This window comes from Bufo bufo, chromosome 6 (genome assembly GCF_905171765.1).
Source record: "Bufo bufo chromosome 6, aBufBuf1.1, whole genome shotgun sequence".
NCBI lineage: Eukaryota > Metazoa > Chordata > Amphibia > Anura > Bufonidae > Bufo > Bufo bufo.
The window spans coordinates 278,217,198-278,239,202 of NC_053394.1; positions in this window are offsets into that span (position 1 = coordinate 278,217,198).

Genomic DNA, 22,005 nt, shown 5'->3' on the forward strand with positions numbered 1-22,005 from the left:
AGGAATGCCATACGGTTTTTGGAAGGCAGATTTTGCTGGACTGTTTTTTTTGACACCATGTCCCATTTGAAGCCCCCCTGATGCACCCCTAGGGTAGAAACTCCAAAAAAAGACCCCATTTTAGAAACTACAGGATAGGGTGGCAGTTTTGTTGGTACTAGTTTAGGGTACATATGATTTTTGGTTGCTCTATATTACACTTTTTGTGAGGCAAGGTAACAAGAAATAGCTGTTTTGGGACCGTTTTTATTTTTAGTTGTTTACAACCTTCATCTGACAGGTTAATTCATGTGGTATTTTTATAGACCAGGTTGTCATGGACGCGGCAATACCTAATATGTATACTTTTATTTTATTTATGTAAGTTTTACACAATGATTTCTTCTTTAAAACCAAAAAAAAAATCATGTTTTAACCCCTTAAGGACACATGACGTACCGGTACGGCATGTTTCCCGAGTCCTTAAGGACACATGACGTACCGGTACGTCATGTGTTGTTCCAATCACCGCCGCCCGGCGTGCGGTGATCGGAACAAGGTGCCTGCTCAAATCATTGAGCAGGCATCTCGGCTAAATGCGCGGGGGGGTCCCGTGACCCCCCCATGTCGGCGATCGCAGCAAACCGCAAGTCAATTCAGACCTGCGGTTTGCTGCGCTTTCTGCAGTTTCTGATCCCCGCGGTCAGGGACCGCGGGGATCAGAAACTTTAATATGCCAAAAATATATTTTTTTCACCCCCCCTGCACCCCTGAATGATTTTATGCCAGCGGGTGGTGCAGGGGGGGGGGGTTGCAGGCGGTGCGGGCAGTGCGGGAGGCGGGATCGCGATCCCCCGCCCGCCTCCTCTTGAATATTCATTGGTGTCCAGTGGGTATACCAGAGTGTCAGCACATTGTGATGTCAGCCGTTCGGACCGCTGTATGGAAAAGGTTAACAGTCAGGGAGCTCCCTCCCTCTCCCATCCTGCTGTCCATGGTGCTGAACAGATCTGTGCTAAAGGCATAGATCTGTTCAGACAAAGTGTAAGTAAAATACAGTACAATACACTATATAGTGTACTGTACTGTATTATACAGACATCAGACCCACTGGATCTTCAAGAACCACGTTGGTCTGGGTAAAAAAAAAAAAAAAATAAAGTGAAAAAAGTAAAGATAAACAAAAACACATTTATCACTGAATAAAAATGTAATAAATAAAATACACTACACATATTAGGTATCGCCGCGTCTGTAACGACCTGATCTATAAAACGGTCATGATACTTTCCCCGCACGGTGAACGCCATAAAAATAAAAAAATTAAAACTATGAGGAAATTGAAATTTTGCCCACCTTACTTCCCAAAAAAGGTAATAAAAGTGATCAAAAAAGTCGCATGTACGCCAAAATAGTACCATTCATACTGTCATCTCATCCCGAAAAAAATCATACCCTACCCAAGATAATCGCCCAAAAACTGAAAAAACTATGGCTCTTAGACTATGGAAACACTAAAACATGATTTTTTGGGTTTCAAAAATGAAATCATTGTGTAAAACTTACATAAATAAAACAAAAGTATACATATTAGGTATCGCCGCGTCCGTATCTACCGGCTCTATAAAAATATCACATGACCTAACCCCTCAGGTGACCACGGTAAAAAAAAAAAAAAAAAGGGTAAAAAAAGCAATTTTTGGTCATCTTACGTCACAAAAAGTGTAATAGCAAGCGATAAAAAGGTCATATGCACCCCAAAATAGTGCCAATCAAACAGTCATCTCATCCCACAAAAAATGAGACCCTACCTAAGATAATCGCCCAAAAACTGAAAAAACTATGGCTCTCAGACTATGGAGACACTAAAACATGATTTTTTTGTTTCAAAAATGAAATCATTGTGTAAATCTTACATAAATAAAAAAAATTGCATACATATTAGGTATTGCCGTGTCCGTGACAACCTGCTCTATAAAAATACCACATGATCTAACCTGTCAGATGAATGTTGTAAATAACAAAAAAAAACGGTGCCAAAACAGCTATTTCTTGTTACCTTGCCTCACAAAAAGTGTAATATAGAGCAACCAAAAATCATATGTACCCTAAACTAGTACCAACAAAACTGCCACCCTATCCTGTAGTTTCTAAAATGGGGTCACTTTTTTGGAGTTTCTACTCTAGGGGTGCATCAGGGGGGCTTCAAATGGGACATGGTGTAAAAAAAAACAGTCCAGCAAAATCTGCCTTCCAAAAACCATACGGCACACCTTTCCCTCTACGCCCTACTGTGTGCCCATACAGCAGTTTACGGCCACATATGGGGTGTTTTTGCAAACTACAAAATCGAGGCAATAAATATAGAATTTTGTTTGGCCGTTAACCCTTGCTTTGTTACTGGAAAAAATGGATTAAAATGGAAAATTTGCCCAAAAATCTAAATTCTGAAATTTTATCACCATTTGCCATAAATTCTTGTGGAACACCTAAAAGGTTAACAAAGTTTGTAAAATCTGTTTTAAATACCTTGAGGGGTGTAGTTTCTAGAATGGGGTCATTTTTGGGTGGTTTCTATTATGTAAGCCTTACAAAGTGACTTCAGACCTGAACTAGTCCTTGAAAACTGGGTTTTTGAAAATTTTCAAGATTTGCTTCTAAACTTCTAAGCCTTGTAACATCCCCCAAAAATAAAATATCATTTCCAAATTGATTCAAACATGAAGTAGACATATGGGGAATGTAAAGTAATAACTTTTTTGTAGGTATTACTATGTATTATAGAAGTAGAGAAATTGAAAGTAGAAAAATTGAAACTTGGAAATTTGCAATTTTTTTAAATATTTTGGTAAATTTGGTATTTTTTTATAAATAAAAATGAATTTTTTTAACTTTCTTTTACCAGTGTCATGAAGTACAATATGTGACGAAAAAACAATCTCAGAATGGCCTCGATAAGTCAAAGTGTTTTAAAGTTATAAAAAAGATATGGATGGGCACTCATATACGGAAATATAGGACAAAATTTATTAGAACATATATCATATAACAGCAACAATAAAATACAATAATTTAAAATATAAATAAAAGAAGTTGATATCTTCTAGGTGGAGATAAACAGCACAAAAAACCGCATATAATGCGCACAGAAAATGCTCCCCAGGATTCTATAGATGGACAGGGGGAGGACAATTGTGCAATTAATCTCTACCCAAAAACGGATATTATTCCAAAGCTTATATCAATATATAAAAATGGCATATATAACCAATTCCTAAAAACACACCAAATATTGCAATTGTCCTATATTCAAATATAAAACGCACACACATGTGCTAATTTGCCACAGAGTATTCTTGATTCGTATAGAATGTATCCAAGATTAAGTATAAAGGTAGCGCTCCACATATAATCTTTACAAAGTGTCCAGTCTCTCTTATATCTGCAAGATGTTGCGATTCAACTGGCAAGAAAAGTCCTTAGTATATTGCTAAGTATAATCTATTGCTTCTCCTTCTGGTAATTTAGCAGTTTGCCTCATGAGTTTTTACCCAATATATGGGCTTACCTTTGCTTGGTTTTCAATTTGGGGCTTGCGACTGTGCTTTTACTCCGTGTTGAATGCCGTGTCCCGGCTATGGAGTTCGTCGCATCCCACGTGTGCTTCGCAGCTGATTCGAAACGCTGACTCGATTTAAGAGTCACGCACTTACAGCTATTTAGGCGCAGGTCAGTGACGTCTTGAGGTCTTTCTAAGGTAGCAAGAGTCTTTTTATCTTCTTCTTTATAGTGCACTTATGTCCATGGAAAACGGGGTATTTGAGATTTCACACCAGACGCGTTTCGGGGAGACGCTTTCCCCTTCCTCAGTGTTTTAAATTTATCACCACTTAAAGTGACACTGGTCAGATTTACAAAAAATGGCCTGGTCCTTAAGGTGAAATAAGGCTGTGTCCTTAAGGGGTTAATGTTTCCATAGTCTGAGAGCCATAGTTTTTTGGCGATTACCTTGGGTAGGGTATGATTTTTGCGGGATGAGATGACGGTTTGATTGGCACTATTTTGGGGTGCGTGTGACTTTTTGATCGCTTGCTATTACGCTTTTTGTGATGTAAGGTGACAAAAAATGGCTTTTTTTACACTTTTTTTTTTACGGTATTAACCTGAGGGGTTACATCATGTGATATTTTTATAGAGCAAGTTATTACGGATGCTGCGATACCTAATATGTATACTTTTTTTTATTTATGTAAGTTTTACACAATTATTTCTTTTTTGAAACAAAAAAAATCATGTTTTAGTGTTTCCATAGTCTGAGAGCCATAATTTTTTCAATTTTTGGGCGATTATCTTGGGTAGGGTATGATTTTTGCGGGATGAGATGACGGTTTGATTGGCATTATTTTGGGGTGCATATGACTTTTTGATCGCTTGCTATTACACTTTTTGTGATGTAAGGTGACAAAAAAATTGTTTATTTAGCACAGTTTTACACAATAACAGCTTTTTTAAAACAAAAAAATGATGTTTTAGTGTCTCCATATTCTGAGCCATAGTTTTTTTTATTTTTTGGACGATTGTCTCAGGTAGGGGCTCATTTTTTGCGGGATGAGGTTATGGTTAGATTGTTACTATTTTGGTGGGCAAACGCCTTTTTGATCGCTTGCTGTTGTACTTTTTGTGATGTAAGGTGACAATTTTTTTTTTATTTAGCATTTTTTATTTTTTTGTTTTTACGGTGTTCATCTGAAGGGTTAGGTCATGTGATATGTTTATAGAGCCGGTCGATACGGACGTGGCGATACCTAATATGTATACTCCCCCCCCTATCTTTTACCAATTTTTTACCAATTTTTTTTAACTTTATTTGGGGATAATTATGTTATTGTTTATTTTTACTTGAAATTTTTAATTTTTTTGGGGGAAAACTTAATTTTTTCACTTTTTTTTAACTTTATTTTTTGTCCCACTTTGGGACTTCAACTTTTGGGGGTCTAATCCCTTTACAATGCATTCCAATACTTCTGTATTGGAATGCATTGGCTGTATGAGTAATACAGTGAGTATTACTCATACAGCTTCCTGCCTGTGAGATCCAGGGGGCTGGATTTCACAGGCTCGTCGCCGTAAGGCAGCGCAATGCCTTCTTTAGGCATCGCGCTGCCTTCCATGCAATCGGGTCCCCCCTACAGCCGCATGGGGACCCGATGGCATCTCCAATCACCGCAGCAACCGCAGGTAAAAGCCACAAACCGCAGGTCTGAATTGACCTGCGGTTTGCAGCGATCGCCGACATGGGGGGGCATTTAGCCAAGTTGCCTGCTCAATGATTTGAGCAGGCACGGGGTTCCGATCACCGCCCGCCGGGCGGCGGTGATCGTAACTATACATGACGTACCGGTACGTCATGTGTCCTGAAAAGGTAAAGCTTTACATGACTACGGTATTCTTTACATCTGTGTATGGTTATGTACATGTACATACCTCCCAACTCTTGCCCCTGGCAAATTGTGCAGAGGTAGAGCTTGGCAGGACAGCAGGATTGCCATCCAAAATCGGCCTGCCCTGCACAAAGCGGTACTGTTGGGAGGCATGTTGGGTGAATAGTAGGGGAGGTAGTGGGGGGGTGGAGGCAGGTTGGGGGGGGGGCGCGACGGGGAGGGGACCCCATGGATCAGTTTCACACCAGGGCCCCATGGATTGTGTGTACGTCACTGCTGACATCCACTATCAGAAAACATCCATTCTCAGAAATCGGCAAACTCGGATATAAAAGAGGGTACAGCCTTAGTAGTAACCACAGAAAAGGATGTATTGAGACAATTATGAATGCAATAGTCCCCCCAATCCAGAATCTGCCTAGCTTGCCAATCGATAGTTGGAATATGCTTGGCAAGTCACAGTAAACACAGAACCATAGGTGCAGGTGCAGCACGCCAGACCTGCAGGGTATAGCGAAGCGAGGTCACGGTTATAGGCAAGCGAGGGTTGCTCACTGTATTGGAGAACCCTGGGCAGGCATGCGGCAGTGAAGGAGAGGTAGACACAGTTCCTCTGGGGCACACTCGGTATGTAGGGACCAGGCCTGATGGTGGATGAGGTGCCCTGGATGTTACAGGTATTTTGAGTGCCTGGGGCAAGGTCCCTGTTGGTTTCGTGACGCCAGTGCCTGTAACGGTGACACACCGATTTATAGGAGGAATAACTGAGTACTCAGTGGATAAACCAAACGTTGCTTTACTTGGTGAACACAGTCCAACTTTGTACATACAGTTACAGGTGATTGTGATGATAATGCAGTCCCTTGAACAATACTTCACAAGCAGGTAGACTTTGAATAATGGCAGGTATTAGTCATGCAAGATACTTGGAGGGCACAACGGTTAATGCTTTGCAGTGCAATGCTGCTCTATCCCCTTCAGCTACTCTAGCTGGCTGGATCCCAAGGCCCGGATGCCTAAATGCTGGCTTTAATCCTTGGTATATAAATCCTCTCTCCAGTATTGGCACTTGCTGTACTTTCTAGAGCCTCTGCCCATCAGGGTACTTATCTGACTTGTATTATCCTTGCTTGGTTGGGAAGCTGCAGGTTTCTCCCAGGAGGTGCTGTCCTGCAACTGGGGTGTCTCTACTGAGCTAATCCTAGCCTCAGGAGCTTCAGGTGGACGAAGTAAGTCCCCTGGAATGAACTACCTTCCCCTGTCTGGGCCTACCTATATATAACCAGGGCTCTCTGGCTACCTCTAACGTCTGGGATGTCTAACTACACCCAACTAGGCCTGACACCAGTTAACACAGGGAAATACATACATATGACATTAAATACAATTAAGACACATTAACCCCTTTTGTGCAGTGCCCACCTTTACCTAGTGGGACACTACATACCACCACGCTATAACGTTGCCCGTCCTCGGCGCAACATGGAGGGGCCCTGCCCGGCTGGACACTGCAGCCTGAAAGACAAAATGAGAACCGGCATACATGGCAATTATCATAGCAACAGCATAAAAATTAACAAACAATGTAACTGACGGAATGGTGAAAAGGGGCGTCGTTCTCTTCTCTCAGGATAATGGAAGGGAACGGGGCGCTGACCTGGTGCAGCGTATCAATAAACCAGGATAGTCCATAACAATGCAAAACAAACATAAGTCCTTGGAGGCTCAAAGGATCACATGAGTCCGTACCCAGGCTTGCAAAAGGGTTAAACAGGGGTTTCCCGTGAGGGGCTACCTGGACCCATGATGTAGTCCTCAAACCTCACAGGTGGGTGTCCCCTGGTAGAACGTGTAGACCTCCTTAGTGACGGAGATTCTTCCTGCCTGGACTCAGGAAGGTCAAGGGAGCTCACCGCCTCTGGAACCACTTCAGGAGCTCTCTGGGGTAAGGTATCCGGAGACGGGAGACCAACAGGAACAGGAGCAGGAACCAACAAATTCAGCCAAGGCGTGAGGGCCCAGTGGAGCGGCTCTTTATCATGGATCAAGTTCTCCACAGCCTGCATAGGGTCCATAGGTGGAGCCGGCAATTCATCCTCAGAAGGCTCAGGCTCCATCTCCTCCGCCGCTGGTTCTCCTTCGATACAGGGTTTGAGGCGGTTCCTGTGAACAACTTGGGGACCTTTTCCTTCTCTGGAGACCTGGTAAAAGTGGGCTGCAGCATTAGGTATGGCAGTAACAAGGTAGGGAATCCTTTCCCATTTGCTGTCCAACTTGCTGGTCCGGTGGTTGTTTTTCAACCAAACCTTGTCTCCAAGAGCCAGGGGTCCCGCATGGGCAGTCTGGTCGTAGTCTTTTTGCTGGCGTTCCCGGACATTCTCCATGCGTTCTTGCACAATCTCCTTGGCATTAAGAAGACGCCTCTGGTGCTCCACTACCCAATCAGTCCTGGGCAGTGGGTTGATCACATCCGGCACCTGTACCCCCAGGGAGTGATCCGCAGGTAATCTCCCTTGTCGCCCAAACATCAGATAGAACGGGGTGTAACCGGTGGAACAATGGATGGTGTTGTTATAAGTGTACATCAGTTGTGGCAACAGAGTAGGCCAATCACCCCTCGTATCAGGGGGTACTGCTCTCAGCATTTCAATGAGAGTCTTATTCATCTTTTCACAGAGTCCGTTACCTTGCGGATGATAGGCGGTGGTCCGGACTTTCTGGCAGTTGTGCAGCAGGCACATCTCATGGAACAGCTGTGACTCAAACGCAGACCCTTGATCGGTGAGGATCCTTTCTGGACAGCCGTAGGGCAGAAGGAAATGTTTCCAGAACGCCTCCGCTGTAGTCTTGGCTGTCAGGTCTTTCACAGGCACTGCTACGACAAACTTGGTGAAGTGGTCAATTATAGTCATGGCATATGTATACCCAGAGCGACTCGGCTCCAACTTCACATGATCAATCGCGACAAGTTCTAAAGGAGCTGTACTTACAATAGGATGGAGAGGCGCCCTCTGGTCATGGCGTTCAGTCCGCCCGACACAGCACAGGCAGTGCATTCTCGGCACCATTTCTCGATATCTTCTCTCATCCCAATCCAATAGAATCTCCTCCGTATAGTGGCCTCAGTTTTTTGCACCCCGAAGTGTCCGGACTGGTTGTGGTACATGTCCAGTACCAGGCTGGCATCCCGACGTGGCAGGAGAATCTAGTAGACTCTATTACAGGACACTGGATCCAGACTCCTTCTGAGCAACAGGCCTCTTTGAAGGAATAGTTGGTGGCGATGTCTCCACAGTCTTACTAGTTCTGGGTCTGCACTCTTCCTCCGGATTCTCTCAGGGATTTTCCCACTGGTAAGGAAGTCCAGCAGTTCACCCAGGACTCTACTTTCGGACTGGAGCTTAATCCATCTTTCTTGATCGCCTCCGGACTCAGGATCATCTGAGGAGGGAAGATCAGCAGCAGGGAGATTTTCAGTACGGATATTATCCTGCTGGGCGAACTTATTGTAGAACGCAGGCATCTCCACTTCTTCCCAGGCATCTTTTAGATCATCTGGGGCCTCTGTAGTGGGAAGCCGCGACAGGGCATCAGCATTATCATTGGAGCGGCCTGCCCGGTACTTCACAGTAAAGTCATAGTTGGCAAGGCGGGAGGCCCATCTTTGCTCCAGTGCCCCTAACTTGGCCGTGTTCAGATGCGCCAGGGGATTATTGTCCGTGAAGGCAACAAACGGTGTGGCAGCGAGATAGTCTTTGAACTTTTCAGTCACAGCCCACACTAAGGCAAGAAACTCCAGCTTGAAAGAACTGTAATTCTGATCATTCTTTTCAGCTCCCTTCAGGGATCTGCTGGCGTAGGCAATTACCCTTTCTTTGTTGTCTTGCACTTGAGCCAACACGGCCCCCAGGCCTCTTTTACTGGCATCCGTGTAGAGGAGAAACGGCTTCTGATAATCTGGGTAACCCAGAACAGGGGGTTCAGTCAACTTCTTCTTTAGGATTTGAAAGGCAATTTCTCGTTCTTGGTTCCATTCCACAGGAATAGGGGTTTTCGGGCTCTTTTTTGGATGCCCCCTCAACAGTTCCTGGATGGGATCCGCAATTTGTGCGAAGTGCGGGATGAAACGCCTGTAGTACCCTGCAAAACTGAGAAAGCTTCTCACCTCTTTCACGGTCGTTGGAGTAGGCCAGTTTCGGACAGCAGCCAGTTTATCAGGATCAGGCTGTATTCCATCGGCACTGATAACGTGCCCAAGGTATTTGACCGCTGGTTTCAGCAGGTGGCACTTGGATGGTTTGATCTTGAGGCCATATTTAGCAAGAACTTGAAACACCTCACCCAGGTGCTTTAGATGGTCCTCATACGTTTTGGAGTATACAATGACGTCATCCAGATACAAGAGTACAGTCTCAAAATTCCTATGGCCTAAACAACGTTCCATCAGCCTCTGGAACGTTCCTGGAGCGTTACACAGTCCAAACGGCATATAATTGAATTCAAACAGGGCCATAGGTGTAGTGAAAGCAGTCTTTTCTCGATCTTCTGGGGCCATGGGTACTTGCCAGTACCCACTGGTTAAGTCCAAGGTAGAGAAATAGGCTGATGACCCCAGAGCAGTCAAGGACTCTTCAATGCGTGGCAATGGATATGCATCTTTGTGGGTGATTTGATTAATTTTTCTGTAATTCACGCAGAACCTTATGCTGCCATCTTTTTTTCGGGCAAGAACTAGGGGCGCAGCCCAGGGACTATGGCTGTCCCGGATTATATTAGAATCTTTCATCTCTTTTATCATCTCTTTCACAGACTGATAGGTAGTAGGTGGTATGGGTCTGTGCCTCTCCTTAATAGGAGGATGAGAGCCAGTGGGTATGGTGTGTTTGATTACACTGACCTCTCCATAGTCCGTGGAATGCTTGCTGAAAGCCTGGTGGTGCTCCTTCACCAGCTTCAGGACTCCCTCTATTTGCTCTTTTGGGGTGGATTCGTTCCCCACATATAGTTCTTCCCACCAGGATGTTGTAGGGGTGCTGCTGCTCTGTGTGGTCTGGAACGCCTCCGTGGCAGGCAGACGGATCACATCCTGGAAAGACACTTGAAAAAGCTGAGCAACTGGGCAGTGTTTAACCACTTCAGCCCCCAGTGCTTAAACACCCTGAAAGACCAGGCCACTTTTTACACTTCTGACCTACACTACTTTCACCATTTATTGCTCGGTCATGCAACTTACCACCCAAATGAATTTTACCTCCTTTTCTTCTCACTAATAGAGCTTTCATTTGGTGGTATTTCTTTGCTGCTGACATTTTTACTTTTTTTGTTATTAATCGAAATTTAACGATTTTTTTGCAAAAAAATGACATTTTTCACTTTCAGTTGTAAAATTTTGCAAAAAAAACGACATCCATATATAAATTTTGCTCTAAATTTATTGTTCTACATGTCTTTGATAAAAAAAAAATGGTTTGGGTAAAAGTTATAGCGTTTACAAACTATGGTACAAAAATGTGAATTTCCGCTTTTTGAAGCAGCTCTGACTTTCTGAGCACCTGTCATGTTTCCTGAGGTTCTACAATGCCCAGACAGTACAAACACCCCACAAATGACCCCATTTCGGAAAGTACACACCCTAAGGTATTCGCTGATGGGCATAGTGAGTTCATAGAACTTTTTATTTTTTGTCACAAGTTAGCGGAAAACGATGATTTTTTTTTTTTTTTTTTTTTCTTACAAAGTCTCATATTCCACTAACTTGTGACAAAAAATAAAAAGTTCTATGAACTCACTATGCCCATCAGTGAATACCTTGGGGTCTCTTCTTTCCAAAATGGGGTCACTTGTGGGGTAGTTATACTGCCCTGGCATTCTAGGGGCCCAAATGTGTGGTAAGGAGTTTGAAATCAAATTCTGTAAAAAATGACATGTGAAATCCGAAAGGTGCTTTTTGGAATGTGGGCCCCTTTGCCCACCTAGGCTGCAAAAAAGTGTCACACATCTGGTATCTCCGTACTCAGGAGAAGTTGAGGAATGTGTTTTGGGGTGTCTTTTTACATATACCCATGCTGGGTGAGATAAATATCTTGGTCAAATGCCAACTTTGTATAAAAAAATGGGAAAAGTTGTCTTTTGCCAAGATATTTCTCTCACCCAGCATGGGTATATGTAAAATGACACCCCAAAACACATTCCCCACCTTCTCCTGAGTACGGAGATACCAGATGTGTGACACTTTTTTGCAGCCTAGGTGGGCAAAGGGGCCCATATTCCAAAGAGCACCTTTCGGATTTCACAGGTCATTTTTTACAGAATTTGATTTCAAACTCCTTACCACACATTTGGGCCCCTAGAATGCCAGGGCAGTATAACTACCCCACAAGTGACCCCATTTTGGAAAGAAGAGACCCAAAGGTATTCGCTGATGGGCATAGTGAGTTCATGGAAGTTTTTATTTTTTTTCACAAGTTAGTGGAATATGAGACTTTGTATGAAAAAAAAAAATTAAAAAAAAATCATCATTTTCCACTAACTTGTGACAAAAAATAGAAAATTCTTGGAACTTGCCATGCCCCTCACGGAATACCTTGGGGTGTCTTCTTTCCAAAATGGGGTCACTTGTGGGGTAGTTATACTGCCCTGGCATTTTCCAGGGGCCCTAATGTGTGGTAAGTAGGTAAATGACCTGTGAAATCCGAAAGGTGCTCTTTGGAATGTGGGCCCCTTTGCCCACCTAGGCTGCAAAAAAGTGTCACACATCTGGTATCTCCGTACTCAGGAGAAGGTGGGGAATGTGTTTTGTGGTGTCATTTTACATATACTCATGCTGGGTGAGAGAAATATCTTGGCAAAAGACAACTTTTCCCATTTTTTTATACAAAGTTGGCATTTGACCAAGATATTTATCTCACCCAGCATGGGTATATGTAAAAAAACACCCCAAAACACATTCCTCAACTTCTCCTGAGTACGGAGATACCAGATGTGTGACACTTTTTTGCAGCCTAGGTGGGCAAAGGGGCCCAAATTCCTTTTAGGAGGGCATTTTTAGACATTTGGATACCAGACTTCTTCTCACGCTTTGGGGCCCCTAAAATGCCTGGGCAGTATAAATACCCCACATGTGACCCCATTTTGGAAAGAAGACACCCCAAGGTATTCAATGAGGGGCATGGCGAGTTCATTGAAAAAAAAAAATTTTGGCACAAGTTAGCGGAAATTGATTTTTTTGATTTTGTTCTCACAAAGTCTCCCTTTCCGCTAACTTGGGACAAAAATTTCAATCTTTCATGGACTCAATATGCCCCTCAGCGAATACCTTGGGGTGTCTTCTTTCCAAAATGGTGTTATTTGTGGGGTGTTTGTACTGCCCTGGCATTTGAGGGTCTCCGCAATCATTACATGTATGCCCAGCATTAGGAGTTTCTGCTATTCTCCTTATATTGAGCATACGGGTAATGAGATTTTTTTTTTCCGTTCAGCCTCTGGGCTGAAAGAAAAAAATGAACGGCACAGATTTCTTCATTCGCATCGATCAATGTGGATGAAAAAATCTCTGCCAAAAAAAGAAAAAGGAGGGGAAAGGCGTCTGCCAGGACATAGGAGCTCCGCCCAACATCCATACCCACTTCAGCTCGTATGCCCTGGCAAACCAGATTTCTCCATTCACATCAATCGATGTGGATGAATAAATCATTGCCGGGATTTTTTTTTTTATATATATACAAAGTGTTTGCCAAAGTATATGAACACCGCCACCTCCTCAGCTCATATGCCTCGGCAAACGTATCTTTTACTGCAGAGGAGAAATCTCGTCTTGCAGCGCCGCATACACCGACTTGCGTGTAATCTGACAGCAGCGCAATGCTTCTGTCCGAATGCACATCAGTGCTGCAGCTAGTCGATCGGTTGGTCCACCTGAAAGGTAAAAAAAAAAAAAAAAAAAAAACCAGGCCGCAAAGCAATAACTTTATTAACTGTTGAACAGAACATAGAAACTTTTTTTAAACTTTTTTAACTGAACGTTTAACTTTTTTACTTACCGGTATTTTTTTTTTTGTTTAGTTTTTTTTACCTTTATAGAACAAACCTCTCCTTCCCCATGGGACAATGTGCAAAGCGCAAATCTCCCAAAGATGTGGCGAAGTACGTTATGCACTTTATCCCAGGTGAAAGGAGAGGTTTGCAGCAGCTGTGAGTGAATGGGCCCTAATAGCCCTGTGTGCCTGTCCTGGTGAGATGTGATCCCTATGCTAGGTGTACCTGTGTGTGGTACTTCCGGAAACACTCTCCATAGCATAGGGCAGGGTGGTCAGCACAGTCAGGACAGAAATAGCGGGTGTCACGCCTTATTCCACTCCTGCTACAGACACGACATCTTTTTCGGGGTGACGGTTGGGTTGAGGTACCAGGAACGACACTGGGGAAATGTCGCTCGTGTAGACGGCTAACTACACTGGTGGATGGGGCCACGGAACCTCCTGGGTAAAGGAGGTTCTCGATGATCTCTTCCTGGAATTTGAGGAAGGATCCTGTTCTCCCAGCCTTACTGTAGAGAACAAAACTATTGTACAGCGCCAATTGAATCAAATATACAGACACCTTCTTATACCAGCGTCTGGTTCTGCGGGAAACTAAATACGGAGACAACATCTGGTCATTGAAGTCCACCCCTCCCATGAGCGCATTATAGTCGTGGACACAGAGGGGCTTTTCAATGACACGGGTTGCTCGCTCAATTTGGATTGTCGTGTCTGCGTGAATGGAGGAGAGCATGTAAACGTCACGCTTGTCTCTCCATTTCACCGCGAGCAGTTCTTCGTTACACAAGGCAGCCCTCTGCCCCCTTGCAAGACGGGTGGTTACAAGCCGTTGGGGGAAGCCCACGCGACTAGTTCGCACGGTGCCACAGGCGCAAATCCATTCTAGAAACAAATGCCTAAAGAGGGCCACACTTGTGTAGAAATTGTCCACATAAAGATGGTACCCCTTGCCGAATAAGGGTGACACCAAGTCCCAGACTGTCTTCCCACTGCTCCCCAGGTAGTCAGGGCAACCGACCGGCTCCAGGGTCTGATCTTTTCCCTCATAGATCCGAAATTTGTGGGTATAGCCTGTGGCCCTTTCACAGAGCTTATACAATTTGACCCCATACCGGGCACGCTTGCTTGGGATGTATTGTTTGAAGCCAAGGCGCCCGGTAAAATGTATTAGGGACTCGTCTACGCAGATGTTTTGCTCAGGGGTATACAAATCTGCAAATTTCAGGTTGAAATGGTCTATGAGGGGCCGAATTTTGTGGAGCCGGTCAAAAGCAGGGTGGCCTCTGGGACGGGAGGTGGTGTTGTCGCTAAAATGCAGAAAAAAGAGGATGGTCTCAAATCGTGTCCTGGACATAGCAGCAGAGAACATGGGCATGTGATGAATTGGGTGCGTTGACCAATATGACCGCAATTCATGCTTTTTTGTCAGGCCCATGTTGAGGAGAAGGCCCAAAAAAAATTTAAGTTCGGAAACTTGGACTGGTTTCCACCGGAAAGGCTGGGCATAATAGCTTCCCGGGTTTGCGGTTATAAATTGTGTGGCATACTGGTTGGTCTCTGCCACGACTAAGTCCAAGAGCTCCGCAGTCAAGAACAGCTCAAAAAATCCCAGGGCCGAACCGATTTGAGCCGTCTCAACCCGAACTCCAGACTGGGCGGTGAAAGGGGGAACTACTGGTGCGGCTGAAGTTGGTGACTGCCAATCAGGATTTGCCAGCACCTCAGGGACTCTAGGGGCTCTACGGGCCTGTCTGTGCGGTGGCTGCGACGGGGTAACTAGTGCACGTGCCACCGTACCAGCTTCAACTGCCCTTCTGGTGCTCGCTACTTCACCAGGTTGTACGGCAGTGCTGGTACTAGGTCCAGGAAGGGCTGCGCTGCTGGTGTATGCCTCACCACGTGATCCGGCAGCGACAGCCCCACTCTGCTGCTCTTGAAGCGGATCCTGCGTAACCTGTGGTCTAGCGACATGGGGCCGGGTACGCCTGGTGCTGCCAGGGACCTCCACCTCCTCGTCCGAACTTTGGGTCAGAGAGCCACTGCTTTCCACAGGTTCATATTCTGACCCGCTAGATTCGTCAGATGAGGGTTCCCACTCCTCATCCGACTGGGTCAGAATCCTGTAGGCCTCTTCAGAAGAATACCCCCTGTTTGACATTTTGGACTACTAAATTTAGGGGTATTCCCTGAGACTACCCAAGAAAAAAAGCAAACCTGTCTTACAAAGGGGAGGCTAGCGAAGTACCGGAGGCTGCTGCGGTTGATAAAAAATATCAAAACTGATTTTTTTATCGCCGCAGTGCGTGTAAAATGAATGTGCAGTGATCAAAAAATATATATTTTTTGTCACTGCGGTGGGGCGGGCGTGGGTGAACGCACGTGTGGGCGACCGATCAGGCCTGATCGGGCAAACACTGCGTTTTGGGTGGAGGGCGAGCTAAGGTGACACTAATACTATTATAGATCTGACCGTGATCAGTTTTGATCACTTATAGATACTATAAAAGTACAAATGCTGATTAGCGATACGCTAAACAGCGAATAAAAGTGACTGCGGTGCGGTGGGGTGGGCGCTAACTGACGCTAACTACCTAACCAAGGGGCCTAAACTATCCCTAAAACCTAACAGCCAATACCAGTGAAAAAAAAAAAGTGACAGTTTACACTGATCACTTTTTTTCCTTTCACTAGTGATTGACAGGGGCGATCAAAGGGGTGATCAAAGGGTTAATTGGGGTGCAGGTGGGTGATCTGGGGCTAAGGTGTAGTGTTGGTGTACTCACAGTTCAGTCTGCTCCTGTGCTGGATCCAACCGACGAAAAGGACCAGCACAGGAGCAGACAAGCCATATAACAGATCATATTTACTAATATGATCTGTTATATGACTTTGGATTGGATTTTTTGAAAATCGCCAGCCTGCCAGCCAATGATCGTTGCTGGCAGGCTGGTGACGAAATACTTCTTTTAATTTTGCCGGCCCGCGATGCGCATGCGCGGGCCGGCTTTGAGCGAAATCTCGCGTCTCGCGAGATGACGCGTATATGCGTGACTCTGCGCAGCGCTGCCACCTCCGGAGCGCAATCCTGCGTTAGGCGGTCCGGAGGTGGTTAAGGAGAGTAACGGGATGATCACCAAAGTTAATTAAGCGGACAGGCACTTTACCTTGAGACACAGTCACCATGCTCTTGGCTGTCCGCACGAAGGGATGATTTTCAAAGGGAATAGGTTCCACTAGGGCTTGATAGTCCTGGCCCTGGATGCCTAACACCGCACGGCACCACAGGATGATCTGGGAGTTTGGAGGCAGAATTACCGGCCGGTTATCCCGGATCCGGACAGTGCAAATTTCTCCTTTCTTGTTGGCAAACTTTTGTTGAGCACTCAGCACACTAATAGTCTTTTGGATAACTCTTCTGGAAGCAGGTGAGGCTGAAGATATAGTTTGATTTAAGGCGTCAAGCACTTCAGAGTAACAATTTTTCAGAACGTTAGTCCCTAAGATCACAGGGTGTCCTCCTTTATCTCCTGCTTGTACCACAATCACGCCTTGCTGTGGCAGGGTGGCTTCTCCCACTTGAAGGGTAGGTTCCCAATACCCATGCACTTTCACTGGCTTACCGTTGCTGGCAATGATATCTAGCCAGGACTCTGGTGGCTGGGTGAGAAGACTTGGATCCCAGAACTTGTCAAAGGCAGGCCGTTGAATGGTGGTGACCCAGTGTCCAAGAGGGCTTCAAAGGGTATCCCGTTGATGCATATATTAATTTTTGGACGGGATCCTACATACTTAGGCATCCAGCTTGGATCCTTTGGACCTACTGTTCTACCTCCCGAGGGGCGGTCCTCTGCCTCAGGGGTTGCCCGTTTAACTGCCAGCACATTGATTCAGTATGTCCATATTTCTTGCAGTGGTGACAGACAGGCTGTTTTCTGCTTCTGGGCCGGTACCTTGGTCGCCCATCAGGCTCTTTTGGATATACGTCTCCATATGCAGGTGGGAGCCTTGGAGGAAGAGGATTTTCATCTTCTAGTAATAATGGTCTCTCCCATTCCTCTATCTTCTTGCACACCTTCTCTAGACTTAGAGTAAGATGGTTCACTTGCTCCATGAGGGCTGCCACTACATCCGTGACTGGAGCTTGGGTGGCCTGACTGACCCCTGCAGACCCCACATTAACAGACTTTGGGGTTCATAGGAGGCTGCCGGCCCTGGAGCCGGGTTCTGGCCCAATATACTGATGGCCAATTCTTTAAAGTCCAGAAAGGCACAGTGGGGGTGTTGAGCTGACAACATGCGTAGCTGGCCCTTTAAATGCTCATTACTTACGCATGCAATGAATTGCTCTCTAAGAGTCCGGTCCTGGTCCTCAGCTTCTTTAGGATCCACTTGGACTACAGCTCTCAGTGTCTCTTGTAAGGACAGGGCAAAATCACGGAGCGACTCCCCAGGTTGCTGCTTTCTGCTGAAGAAACGCATTTTAACTTCTGACACCGTTCTGGCCTCAAACGTGGTGCCCAAGCGATCAAAGATCCGTTCCAGGCTACTTTTCTCAGAGCGGGGCCATGACATGACTTCCCTGCGGGCAGCCCCTTCCAACTGAGCTAGGAGGATCTCCATTTGCTGTTCGGCATTTATGGGGTAAAGCCGGAACAAGGCCAGTATCTGTTCCCTAAAGTCCTTTAACTTATGGGCTTCCCCTGAATAACGTGGGAACCAGGGGGCCCCAAAATAGTACGGCATAGTTAGCGGCATCATGCTTGGCGGTGCCGCGGCGGCAGGGGCCCTAGGGTCGGCTGGGGATACTCCAGAAGGCGCGACTGGGGCCACCTGTCCGATTTCCTCAGGTGTGGACATGGCGTTGCTAGGTGGGTATGACCCTTTAAATGTAGCAGAGCGGACCGGAGCGGCAATGATAATAACTTTTTTTTTTTTTCTTCACAGAAAAGTCTTTTGTCGCTAACGGGGCTCCCTCCGGTGCCCTGGCAGGGGTCGAGAGCGTTCCGGTAAGGTAAATAGCAGAGCCGGCAACAGTTTTAAGTTGGTACTCACTCCGGTGGTGCTCGCTCCAAGTCTCGCGAGATGCGCGGCTACGGGCGTCGGACGTCCTGCGTACAGCGTCCGCAGGTGGGCGCGGCCTTTCGTAGCTCCGGGACTCAGGTAGGCGGCACCTTTTTCTCCAGACAGGGCGGCGTTCTTCCTCCTCGCCGGCTGGGTGATGACTCCGCCTGGTTCTTTTCGCGCCAAAGTCCTCTTTTTCGCGCCAAACAGTTCACCGGGCGCACTTGTAATCCACCTCAGGTTTAAGTGGCAAAATGGCTCTCTATTCACTGACAGCAAGCGGAGGCTTAAACAAGCAGCAAACAGTCCAGAAAACGTTCTCTTCACACCGCTAATTATAACAGTTCTTTGGCCCAGCAATTTTTGAATAAAACAATAGGGCTTGGTCACTTTAAGGCAGTCTTTAGCACACAGTTTTATATCCGCAATGGCGCAGGAATGTTCCGTAAATCCTGTTCGTGACGCCAATTTATGCAGCACGCCAGACCTGCAGGGTATAGTGAAGCGAGGTCACGGTTATAGGCAAGCGAGGGTTGCTCACTGTATTGGAGAACCCTGGGCAGGCATGCGGCAGTGAAGGAGAGGTAGACACAGTTCCTCTGGGGCACACTCGGTATGTAGGGACCAGGCCTGATGGTGGATGAGGTGCCCTGGATGTTACAGGTATTTTGAGTGCCTGGGGCAAAGTCCCTGTTGGTTTCGTGACGCCAGTGCCTGTAACGGTGGCACACCGATTTATAGGAGGAATAACTGAGTACTCAGTGGATAAACCAAACGTTGCTTTACTTGGTGAACACAGTCCAACTTTGTACATACAGTTACAGGTGATTGTGATGATAATGCAGTCCCTTGAACAATACTTCACAAGCAGGTAGACTTTGAATAATGGCAGGTATTAATCATGCAAGATACTTGGAGGGCACAACGGTTAATGCTTTGCAGTGCAATGCTGCTCTATCCCCTTCAGCTACTCTAGCTGGCTGGATCCCAAGGCCCGGATGCCTAAATGCTGGCTTTAATCCTTGGTATATAAATCCTCTCTCCAGTATTGGCCCTTGCTGTACTTTCTAGAGCCTCTGCCCATCAGGGTACTTATCTGACTTGTATTATCCTTGCTTGGTTGGGAAGCTGCAGGTTTCTCCCAGGAGGTGCTGTCCTGCAACTGGGGTGTCTCTACTGAGCTAATCCTAGCCTCAGGAGCTTCAGGTGGACGAAGTAACTCCTCTAGTCCCCTGGAATGAACTACCTTCCCCTGTCTGGGCCTACCTATATATAACCAGGGCTCTCTGGCTCCCTCTAACGTCTGGGATGTCTAACTACACCCAACTAGGCCTGACACCAGTTAACACAGGGAAATACATACATATGACATTAAATACAATTAAGACACATTAACCCCTTTTGTGCAGTGCCCACCTTTACCTAGTGGGACACTACACAGGGAGACCTTCCAAGTCAAAACATGAGAACTTCTTGATGAAAGTCACCCCCTCTTAATCTGATATCATGCAAAACTTGTGACAAGCACCTCTGAGTAAGAGGGGCAGAATCAATAGCAAGTACAGGAATGTCTTTTTTTAATGTACTTGGTGATAACCTGTGCATGCGGACAAACTGAGCATCAATCAGGTTCACCCCAGCCCCGCTGTCGATAAATACTTAAATTCCTATAGTTTTTTTTACTCTAGCGCCACCTCGGTAGTCAGGAGAAACCGGGTACTACCAAAGGACAAATGCACATTCTCTGACTCCCCACTCACACCTCTGATAGTCAGATGGGATTTAGACGCCCCTTTTTGTTTCTCTTTTTTCCGCCGAATGCTTGGACATATATGGACAAAATTTCCCCTTTGACCGCAGAAAAAACATATTCTCTGCTTGCGACTCCTACTTTTGCAAGCAGATCCAAGAGTCACTCCCCCTAATTGCATGGGTTCATCCCCAGGTATAAGCTCAGGAGTCTCTTCACCCAAAGATTCAAAGGAATACGGTACGTTATGTAATAGAATGTCCTGAAAGAGTGGGCCCTTTAGATCTGTCTCTCAGGCGTCTATCAATACGTACAGCCAAAGACATAGCGGCTTCCAAAGACTCAGGATTCTCATGAAAGGCCAAAACGTCCTTCAGCCTCTCAGATAATCCCTGACAAAACTGGCTACGGAGAGCTGGATCTTTCCGCTCAGTATCCGTAGCCCACCTCCTTAATTCAGAACAATAGATCTCCGCCGAACACTCTCCCTGACGCACGCCGCATAATTTAGTCTCGGCCAGGGAGGTTCGGTCTGGGTCATCATAGATGAGACCTAAAGCTCTGAAAAATGCATCTAGTGGTCGGAGAGACTGTGATACAGTCGGCAGAGAAAAAGCCCAAGACTGGGCGTCCCCTTTAAGCAACAAAATAATCACCCACTCTCTGGCTCTCGTCCCCAGATGAGTGTGGACGCAACTTAAAGTACCATTTGCACGCTTCCCTGAACCAAAATAAAATTATCACTCTCTCCCCACCCCCCAAAAATCTATCCAGGAGAGCAACTCTAGGTTCAGGACAGGTCAGGTAACCACTACTAGGATCAGCCAATAGTGGTCTCTGCATCTGTGTGACGGTCGTGCGGAGGTCATCCACCTCCAGAGACAACCCCTGTCGCTGTCCGGTCAGTGCAGCAATAACATCCATGGCTGAACTGATACAGACAACAAAATGACAGTTATTCGGCAGTTTATAATGTCACGATCAGTGTGGAGGAAAAACTCCACACTAAACACAGGAGGGAAGGGGAACTGTAACTGGGCCTGGAAACTAGAGAAGGAACAGGTCACCTCCTAAACAACCCTAATCCGGGCCCTAACTACCTATCAATATGAATAGACCTTGAAGGTAGGAATATTCATATGCTGGATACCTAGGCCCTTATATCCCTATAAGGCCCTGGAATTAGTTTAGGACCAGAGACAACCCATTCCTCCCCAGATGGACGAATGGAAGTCTCTGTCTCAGGCCCAGATACAAGCAACAGGGAATATAACAGACACAAAACAATAAAAAAATACAAGACTTATCTGAAAGTAGAAAACTGGCAACTTTAGAAGCACCACAGAGTACAGTTGTGGCCAAAAGTTTTGAGAATTACATAAATATTGGAAATTGGAAAAGTTGCTGCTTAAGTTTTTATAATAGCAATTTGCATATACTCCAGAATGTTATGAAGGGTGATCAGATGAATTGTATAGTCCTTCTTTGCCATGAAAATTAACTTAATCCCAAAAAAAACTTTCCACTGCATTTCATTGCTGTCATTAAAGGAGCTGCTGAGATCATTTCAGTAATCGTCTTGTTTAATCAGGTGAGAATGTTGACGAGCACAAGGCTGGAGATTATGTCAGGCTGATTGGGTTAAAATGGCAGACTTGATATGTTAAAAGGAGGGTGATGCTTGAAATCATTGTTCTTCCATTGTTAACCATGGTGACCTGCAAAGAAACGCGTG